Genomic DNA, 11,651 nt, shown 5'->3' on the forward strand with positions numbered 1-11,651 from the left:
ACATTTTTGGAATTTATTGATGATTAATTTAATTATGAACTATTAATTTTACAGTCATTGTGTATGTAACTTGGTATGAAATTAAAACCATTAGCTATATCTAGGCTAATATCTATTTTATATAGATTATTTTATATTATAATAGTCGTAAATGACTAAAATAATCGAGATCGATTACAAAAACTAAAATATACATACATTTAAGCATAGTTAAATAATTCAACAAGTACAGCCAAATTATTCAATCAGGTCAGTGATAAATATCACAACATAGAAACTTATTTATACCAAACGAAATTAAAAATTACGACATTTTAGTTACAAAACCTGTTATTTTTAACGTATTTTTCATTTTTTTGGTACATGCGGGTGATTTTATTTGTGCGTAGAATGATAAATTGTGTATTCATATTCACGGTGATCATACATTTTATCTTCTAATATTTTATAGTGGCTTATAAAATTATTCTTCATAATAATTACTATCCCCTCACGTGAAACAAATGTTAGTACCTAAGCCACTATACGTGCTCAGAAATTTGATTAAATAATAATAATAATATTCATCGTTGGACTTACACTACTCGTTGTATCGTTGTATTTCGCATCTCAAACTTCAATAACACCACAAGGTCTTGCTTGAAATATTTTTCAAATTATCTAAACGTCTGGCGATAAGACTATAAAATACACTTGATTAAAAATAAAACACCCACACGGAACCAATGCGAAACCGCCTAGCTCGTGTACACACGATACAACTGATCAACAATTCAAATTGAATTCAAAATTATTCTTTAATTTTAGACGAATGGCTCTCCCCCTGCCACCATTTGCAATTCAACGCTATTTGCTGCTATAGCATACAGCGGTCTGCGACCGGTTTCACGTTTTCAAGTTCGTCAGGATTCACGTTGTTGATTTGCCATTTTCCCGTATAATAAATCACTACACATTAACACCACAGCTGACTATTTCATATTTATAATAATTATTATGTATAATAAATATTGTATTGGAATTTCGATTTTAAGTTTTTTATTATCTTTATTATTTTTAAGTTATATGTATGATATATGTACCTATTAGGTATAATTATATTATTGTAGTAGTCTGTTTCTACGTCTGATTTTTTGTTTAATTTTGATCCTTAAAATACCTATTAGTGTATATTTAAAAAAGTTGCCACAAAATAGTAGGGAATATAAAAGCGGATGTAGGTACCTATAATTCGATTGATAACGATTTCAATAATTTTAGTAGAACGAATAGTATTTTAAGGAAGGAATTCAATGTCACTCAGTATCATATCACGTTGTAGGAAATAAATAATAATACATAGTTTGGTGCCAATATATAGCTATAAACGGAACGAAAGAATAATTATTTTGACTCAACGAAAATAATAACGTTACACTCTATAATTGTAGATCTATAGCTTATTATAAATAATATGGAGGGTTACGATGTTTAACGTTGACCCATATTTAGTAAAATAATATCAGTTATTATTATTGCAATGATACACAGACTAGATTATTGAAATTGATAAAGGTAAAACCTCAACATATTAAATATTGGACATCACAAAAAAAAAAAATTGTAAATAACAAAAATACAAATCTATTTTTTACTGTTGTTGACAGTAAGATACTATTATTAAGATAATAATATTAAACAAATTTTCTGTTCTTCATCGCGTGTAAATGTGTAATGTCTAAGAAATGCAAAATACTTAGACGATATTCCTAGAATGCTTGGATTTAAAATTTAGATACCTAGGTCAACTGTGTAGATAATTATGCATATACGTACATTGAAATAGGTGTATTCAAAATCAACTATATTGTATGAGTGTATAATTTATTATTAACACTTTAAAAACGGTTCGGGCAATTTTATTAGAGACTAGATTTTAATGGAAAATTCTACGTATTTGTGTATTGATCATTAAGTATAAAAAAAATAATTGTTTGTTAGCACAATAACAAAATAATTCTTGTGTTAGATATTTCAAGTAATAACGATGAAATATATTTATATTTAAATAAAATCACTATATTAGATGGTGTGAAACAATGAAAAAACGCTTGCCAAGTCAGAGATCGGCATGTAAACTTTCTTGATTTCCAATTTTAGAAATTTATTAATTGTATGTAATATGTATGTACATAATGTATTTTATTTTCATTTTCATTTAGTGAGATAGATCTCTGAAACCGGAGAGCAGATTTTGTTGTTTGGGGTCTTCTTAGATTCACATTGGCTAGGAGAAGTGCAGTGAAGATTTTCAGAATATTATGTTTTATAGTTAATTCATTACAAAGCTTCAAAAAAAAAATTAAAACACATTTTATTGGGCGTTTTTTATGTTTTTCAGCTTTATAGCTTTGTAGAGAGTTAACGATTAAAGATAAAGTTCTGAAAATCTTCACAGCATTTCTCCTAGCCAATTTTAATATAACAAGATACCAAATAACAAAATCCGTTCACCAGTTTCGGTAATATACCACGCTAAATGAGAATCTAGCAAAAAATAACTTTTTTTTTAACTGTGAAAAATTAAATAATTTTTTTTAAAAAAATTTTAATCCCACATTTTGTATCTACTTCATAATCCTTTTTTAATGAGTTATCAACCAATCTTTTAGCTATAATAGTTTTGGAGAAAAGTTAAAAAATAGAAATGTAGGGACTGTTCACACCGAAGTTTTTGTGGATTCAAATCGTTATACCGCTTGGATGTGATATCGGATCTCTCTCATTAATATTTTATGTTAAAGCTAGCTCAATTATCCACCTAGTCGTTACAACTGAATTACATTTATATCATTTTCCTATTTAACAAAAATTCTTAAGGTTTAAAAAATTCAGACTTTTTCATTTCAACTACCATACTTACTTGATTAAAAATCAAGAAAGAAAAATGTATTTCTCTTGTTATAGATTTAAAACAAGTAAATTATATTGTACAAAAGTATAAAATATTATAGGTATCTATATTGCGTTCACGATTGTCGTCACAAAAGGGTAACCATATAGTTCAATCACCGATCAATACCTAAATAATATTATTTTAATATTAAACTTTAATCGAAATTTGTGTCTGATAAGTAAACACACATTACAATAGCATAGACATTTCTTAATCACTGTTTCGTCTGACGGGGAAAATAACGGTAATTATGTAATGAGAGTTCGAACTCGGTTATATTGTAACTAGAGGTTTACGTGACTGATGATAGGGGACAAGGGTTAATTTGAACCTGTAGCCTTAACGGGGTCAGTCTAAACGCATTATCATCTTTTAATTTTTTTTTTTTTATTCTATTTCAGTCTAAACATGTTTCACCAAAAAATTACAAATCGTCCATCAAATATATTCAAATAATAATAGTATTACATACAGATAGTCATATATCAATGGGACGCGTTAGATATATGGTAAATAAATTAATAGGTATAACGATCTAACGAGTGGGTGCGACACATAAACTACAAAACATGCAATGCTGAACGTGCTTTCTCTTCACAGTATTAAGGGTGCAGTGGATATTAATTTCGCGTCTGCCGTTTGCTTGTATAAGATTTATTAATAAAGAATGACGCAGTTATTATTTTCTGCTATTAGAGTATGACGTATTGAAGGAGAAGGACTCGCATAGTTAATATTATATAAATTATTGAAATATAATGTTTTTATTTCGTCGTAATTCGTAGATTTTAAATTTTACTTATAAACATTACATTCGTATAATTAGTATGTTATAGTTAAATTAAAAATGTTTCAATATTTGAACAAGTTTTGCGAATTTATAGTCTATAAGTAATGAATAGTGTTATGTAGACATTTATCTCTATACGGGTAAAGTATAGTTAAGAAATAATTTGTGAAAACTACCTCATTTTTCAATATTTTATTTTTTATATATTCTAATATTTCGATTTTAAGATGTAATATAATATTTTTAAATTTATTATACACTATTTATAATTAAATGTATACATTAAAGCCTTTACTGATACAAATTATCATCTTATAGTGATACACTCGTGCTGTAAATAATATCATAGAATTATAATGAGTTTTAAAGGAATCTACTATCTATATAAATTTTCTTCATCATGTAATTTTAATTTAAAAACAATATAAATTGAATAAATGTTTAATTATTTCTTACTTCATAAACTAGTGTTGCTTATATAATATTTTACCCTATATTAATTTACATAGTTAAAATAATAAATATATACATAGTAATTATTGGTTACCTATCTATTTGTATACATTACCATTGATTTTAAAATAATACGCCATTGCCCGTACAGTCATACATACAAATATGTTACGCTCTTAATTTTTAATTAATTAATTTAAAATGAATAATGTAAAGCTGTACAAATATTTTTATTCTTAATTATTCAATAGAATAGTATTTAGTTTTCATTATGTAAATTGATTTGGGTAATATTTATTTAAAACTAGACATTTAACATACATTTTTAAATTGTTGCTGAATGCAAAAAATTTATTTTTAAACATAAACATATTAATATATTATTATAATTATAAACTCAATAATAATCGGAATAATTGTTGAATACAATATTTATCATAATAATCTTAATTTTTAACCTATGTCGTAAGTGTTGAAAGTATATTTATATTTTATTTTTAATTAAATTAGTATTTAAAATTATATTCAATTTCAAAAAGGAAAGATCAATTTCACCTAAGTATTTGGTAACATTTTAATGAGAATATATATGTTTTAAGGTTTTAGCGTTTTTATTAAATTTATTAACATTAAAAATATAATTTGGCTATCAAGATCAATAAATTAATGATAAAATATGTGCCAATAAAAATAAAGAAAAATGTAAACACAAATGTTTATTTTGACTTAAAATTAATTTATGACGTCTCGTTTCGAAATGTACTTATCATACGCTGTGCGTGTTACTAGAAAAATACAATTTAAAAATACATTTATTTTTAGTACCATATTATTATTATAAATTGTTATCTATCATAAATTTAAAATAAAATTAATCTGTGCCAGAGTGGATTTTATTTTATTTTTTAAATTTTTGTAAAGAATAAACAAAATAAATGTTTTCCTAATCAAGATGACTAAATAACTATATTGTCGTATAATGATGAAACGGCCAGCCTTACAAATTGAATTTTTAACAGTAGCTTACTATAATTCATATTTTTCTTCTGTAGTAGATGAAATTAATATCTAAAACTTTAGTTTCGACAATATTAAATAATTATATATTATATATAATAATATAATATGATCATAATCATAATTTTATTATTTATACTGTTAATTAAATATTTTAAGAGAAGACTTAAAATTTATTTAGTTACATTAACACATATCATACCATCATAATCTAGCCATATTATAGTTATTTATAACTTAGTTTGTTTTAGCGAGAAATATTCATCGTAAATACGGCCATTAAATTCAGTTAATCCTAACCTAAGAAATCGCTAATTTTACTCTACAGTTCAAACTTTTATAATAATTGCTGATTTGGTTAATTCATCACCACGTAAACAATATTGACCTTGGTGCAATCATCGCTGGCTATGCCATAATGGACCAGCTGAGCACATGAAAAGAATACGATGGTAATAATATGACGTTTAAGTTCAATAACAAAATATAATATAACATACCGGAGTTTTCGTAACGCAGGTATCTACGTAAGTATACACTGCATTTAATTCAATCGTTTATTTTATATCGAAACGTTTTGAAATTATGGAATAGGTAAATATTAGTTAATTACAGAGGAAATGTTTATATGAATAATCATAATACTATTTAAACGAGGCTATACCTATGAGTATCGATAATAACATGTAGTCGTACAAGCATATATGATTGTATGACATTTGAATCTAAGTCTTAATACTACGAGTATGTTTATATCAAAAATAGCTTAGCGGTTTTGAAATTTTAGATTTTAAATAAAACTCATATACTATAATTATGTGATGATTGTAATTATTTTTTGTGTGTGTATGGGGGGGGTCCAAATAAAAATGTTGTTGATCAATAAACAAATATTTAAAATATGTTTTGCCGCAGCAGATGTATTGGTTAATGTTCGAAAAACTGACAATCGTATTTTAAATGCCAGTATAATTTCAAGATCGTTTAAAAAATCGTTCTATATTTTATCTAGGTATGATTTTAGTCGTTTATTTAATATGATTTTAAACGTGTTCGAAAATCTAATAATTCGTCTGATGTACAAAAGTCGGCAACACATGCATAGCTTTTTTTAATTCGATTAATTCATGACCAAGTAGTTAATTAAAGCGTTTGATGTACCATTCAATATGGATGTATTTAGAATTCTAGCAGCCTCACTGAAATGTCAACGTAAATTTAATTTAATCGTCATGTCAAGATATAAGCAACCAAATCACGGGTGAGAGTCCTTCCTGGTATACACATACTGAACACAATATATTATATTATATTATAATAAAGTCAAGTTAACAATCCGTGTTAAACGGAAAATATGAATAATTACAAAGCTTTGTTGTGAACATAATTATAATTCTCGAGAGTTTTAGATGGTAAATACTTATAAACAATACGCTGTTGCTTCGTATTATACACAATTTTGAATGCGCGAACTGAATAACGTTCTCAATACTATACACCGCTATAGATAAATGTATATACATAAATTAATAATAGATCGAGAAAATTTTGCGGTAGTCTTAGTCACCCATATTATTAAAGCGAATTTACAGTGATCGATCAGTTGCAATATAGGTCATGGTCTGGAAAAAAAGTCGTTTAAACGGTATTGTTTGGCTCATAGAATTACAATGTCGGTAATTATAATAAATCGGTCGATCGAAGTGTGAAATTATAATGATTAGACAATAAACGTCTACTACTATTTTGAGTGAGTTTATGCATTAGATTTATGTAAATACCCATACTTGAGGAACATATTTTCAAATACACGTCATATACGATTAGAAAGAAAAATTTATAGAAACATTTATAACATTCAATATAATTGTAAAATACCGTTTACCGTTTAAAATCTAAAATTTGGCAACGCCGCATTCAATTTCACATGCATTTGTATGCATTTAAAAAGCCAAAATAGTGTTCTTTTTATTCTAAAAAGATTTGCAATCGTATACCTACCCAAAAAGGCAAAACGTGCGCAATCGTGTGTACTTCGCCGTTTCAAATAGTGACATATACAACATTTGTTTACTATTTATGGAGAGATCAAAAATACTAATTTCTAGTTTAACGACGAATTTGTACATTTTTCATAAATAATTTTTTTTCTCATTTACTAAGAATAATTAATCATGTTTTATTCCTATAAATAATTAAGCAGGTGATTTTCCGTTAAAAATATTGATGTATCTAAGTTAAAATTCAAACAAGTAATTTTTGAATTTAACTTTTTATACTAAGAATATTATATAGTCCCTGATGGCTGATAATAGGTTTTGGTAATTATGGTTTAAAATGATTACCAATTAATATTAATTTATCAAAAATTTTATAATTTATAAAAATAGTTCGAGTATAATAAGTACTGCCTATTAACATATTTATTTATTTATATTACATTTTATAAAATATTTTTTAAGGAATCTAGCATTGGTTATACATTTTAATAACTCAGAAATTATTGGTTCAAATTTGAATCTAGATAATTCAATAGTTAAGAAAATAATCAACTTGACAATTTACAAAAAAAAAAAGTTTGATTGTTATTTGAAAAAAGAAGTATTCACAGGAGTATAAGATATTTCAAAAATAGTATAAAAATCCTAATAATTAAAAAAAATAAAAGTCTTACTACAAAAATTAGAATTTGAATAAACTCATCATTAAAAAAAAAAAAAAAAATAGGTGTAAGTATGTTTATTAGATCGCATTGTATAATATTATATTATTAAAATTCTGTGAAGTGATCACTTGTTGTAGTTTCCTTTTGGTTAAACGACATTGGTGATCAACTGTAGTGTTTCCTAATAACAACATGATGTAATAATATAATATTATTAAGTAACAATCGCAAAATCAAAATAGTAGCAAACGATTTTTTTCGACGCTTAAGCAATTAAAACTAGTGTTTAACATGACAGTAATTATTTCTTTATGAACATAATTTTTTTTAACAATAACTATTAATTATTAATTTCATCACAAAATCACCTATATTTAGATGTAAATTTGACGTAAGCGATTAAAATATAGAAAATATATTATAAAAACTTAAAACTATGATTAATTCACAAAAAAAAAAACAGATCATAAAAACAATATTATTATTTGTATGTAAATACTGTCAAGTTAATTACGAAAAATAAATGTGTTAAGTATTTATATTTAACTGTAGTTTACAATATGTCTTCAGTGGTAAATAAATAAACAAATATATTATTATATATATCGTTAGTTTTAATTCTCAGTTACCTAACAAATTTTTAATTTTATTATTACGAATAAATTTGTATTTCAAAATGTTTTCTATAATATAACAAATATTTTGAGTTTTTTAAAAAACCTATTGATTTGAGTAAGTAATATAATCAGTAGTTTTTTAAAACCTTTCATTTGTTTATCAGGGGTATATTTTTGTCTGCCTAGACTGTTTAAATTATTTTTACGCCTCTCATGCTGGGTTAGGTTTATTATTTCATTTATCGGATGCACATTAAGTAATTAATTAAATTAATTTACGACGTTAAAAGTTAGTAGTGAAATTAGAAGTTGTCGCTTATCTTTTGATGTAAAATCTCCTATTAGCCAGCACGTATATTAAACACTGTGCCGTATCTACATTTCAACATGTAAGCCACAACTATAAGTTACTATTAGGTCACTAAATACATATTATTTATATTCATTTTTTTTTAAACATACGCTATAATATTTCAGTAATTTTTTGTTCACTGTATGCTTTATAGTTGTACAGTTTTAAATGTTATCATTAAATTTCGTACTATACGTCATATACATTTTACCATTATATTTATAGAAATTATTGAAGACTTTTTTTATGTCCTAAAAACATTTTACTATTTTATTACCTGGAAGTCAGCTATATATATATATATATAAGGTTGAAGACCATCGTTTCAGCTGAAATTTTGATCTCTTTGAGATCAAAGCCAAACTTACAAAAGCTTATTAGTACATTAGTGTTTAAAGCAGTATATTAAGTTGAGTAATAATTTCATATTATAATTGAATGTCGGCTGCAAATGACATAAGTGCATAATATAAACAAGTAAAAACAATATTATTATATATCGCAGCGAAAAATCTTGATATAATTATAAATAAAATATATTTTATATTTCCCTTAAAATACAAAACATTATTTACAATTATAAATGATTTGCATAATTTTATATTGTTGTTGATATTTTTAAGTAAATAAAAATTAAACTAGTAAAACATAAATTAAAACTCATCATACTTGGTATTATATTCATTGTACGAAAAACTTTATCAATATAATGTAAAACTATATTATGCTTGCCATGTCTTAATAAATAGTTAATTAATAGTTTAATGTTATTTTTTATAATAAGGTCAAGAAAAAAATGTATATTTGTTCCAAATATTTGATCGCTTAAAAATATTTAATATTGTATATTATTATATCATTGTATCATTATATATTTATATAATAAACTATATATTTTATAATATAAATTTAATTCAGTTTATCCGAATATATATTCCAAAATAGTAATAAATTAAATAAACTATAATTACTAATAAGCATTTTATGATCATTATTAAAGTAAATTATAGTGAAATTATAACTAGCTATAGTTCTATAGCCATTAACCATATTATTAAAAAAAAATTAACAATAAAACTTAAAAGATCTATTATGTAAAAGACTGATTTAAGTTCGAAGATAATTTATTTGTGAAAAATAATTTGGAAAAAATTAGAATACTAAAATTGTTTAATTCTACAAAAACATAAAATTCTACCATTGCGATGTATTATGATACACTCTGTAAACCAAATAAACATTTATTTCGAATTTTAATCTTCTTATTTAATTTGTATTTCATTTACACGTAATTTTTCTTAACAACTAAAATCGTTAAAATTGAAATTAGAAATTGTAGCTTGGGATAATTCAAACCACATTTCTTATAAATTTCAAAGCTTGTTTGCTCAAACATAAAGTGTTTACATTTTATTCATTAAATTTAAAAATATAAAATCCATTAAATTTTAATTTATCAAATAAAAGTCTGATAGAATTATTATAGTTCACAACTCTGATAAATATAGTAAATAAACATTTTTCCCCCTCCTAATATATTTTTGATACAAACATCTACCCCCTCCTTTTTTAAGTTAACTATTTAATATGAAATTAATTTTTTTAATACAATTTAAAATACGTAATTTTTTTTTTTTCATAAATATAATAGATACTTACCTAAAATATTCTCTGCATAAAATATAATTAATAATTAATAAACAAAAATGTCTAAAAATTACGACATAAAAATGATACATTTTGTAAAAAAAAACATTTGATCTTGGATTAAAATTAAAAATTAATAAATAAATAATACCTTCTCATAACGATGTAAGATTATCGTATAAGAATGTTATCTTATATAATAGTCTAAATAAAATAATTTATATTATTACGACTAGATAGTTTTCGAAAACTCAGGATATATTGGATTTTGGTAACAATTTTAGATTTTAATGTTCACAGCTAATACAGTAGGTATACTAGTACTATTGTAATATTGTATTTAGAAAATCTTTTAAATATTACTATCATTTTATTGTTTCAAGTAGTTTAGTTGGTCAAAAATAAACATCTATAATTTATTATATTTATGAAAATATTTGGAAATATTAGACAACAGGCAATAAAAAAAATAATTTCATATTAAACAATATAAAAAAAAAGCGTGGAAAAAATCCGCATCAAAAATATACTTAGGGAAAATGTCCTACTTCACCGAAAACCATTGAGGGGAATTGTCCGAAATTCGACAAATATATATGATATACAATATACAATATACATTATACATATTATGTAAAATACTTACAATCTTATAACATGACTTATCGCCTTAATGTTGACCCATTCATATAATATTTAAGAATATTAATGTTGTATTTCAGTACATAAAATGAACAACTACATTGTGAAAAAAATTACACGATGTAAAATTGGAGTGACCATTTCATGAAAAAGTGACCATTTCGTGAAATATTTTCGAATTTCACGAAGTGTAAAAAACCTGTTTCCATTTCATGAAATGGTCATCTTTTCATGAAAAGATCGATTTCACGAAGTGGCTACGACATATATACATAATATATATATCATACATATTAATTATAAGTACATTACAGAATTAAAACTGTTTTACAAGGTGTCATAATTTATTTTTTGTTGAATTGTTGACATCCCTGAAAACTAATTATTTCAAAAGTAAAAATATCTTATTTATAAATTAGATACTAAAAATCAGTGAAGTCACATTAATCATTAATTAACTTAAGTAATTGCCAATATCGACAGCGGATAATAATGTTTTTTAACTCGATATATTCAATTCATTTCAAAATATA

The 11,651-nt window shown here is 24.3% G+C and overlaps 1 protein-coding gene across 1 annotated transcript in view; it reads right to left on the reverse strand.

The window, feature by feature from the left end:
• The window catches only part of LOC132917283 (diuretic hormone receptor-like), a 49,494-nt gene extending 48,729 nt beyond the window's left edge, over positions 1-765 (reverse strand). The window contains exon 1 of the mRNA XM_060977955.1: positions 580-765. The gene's annotated coding sequence lies outside the window, so the exon portion shown is untranslated. The remainder of the gene's footprint in view (positions 1-579) is intronic.
• Between the last annotated feature and the right edge of the window lie 10,886 nt (positions 766-11,651).

The sequence above is a fragment of the Rhopalosiphum padi genome, chromosome 1 (assembly GCF_020882245.1).
Source record: "Rhopalosiphum padi isolate XX-2018 chromosome 1, ASM2088224v1, whole genome shotgun sequence".
Classification (NCBI taxonomy): Eukaryota; Metazoa; Arthropoda; class Insecta; order Hemiptera; family Aphididae; genus Rhopalosiphum; species Rhopalosiphum padi.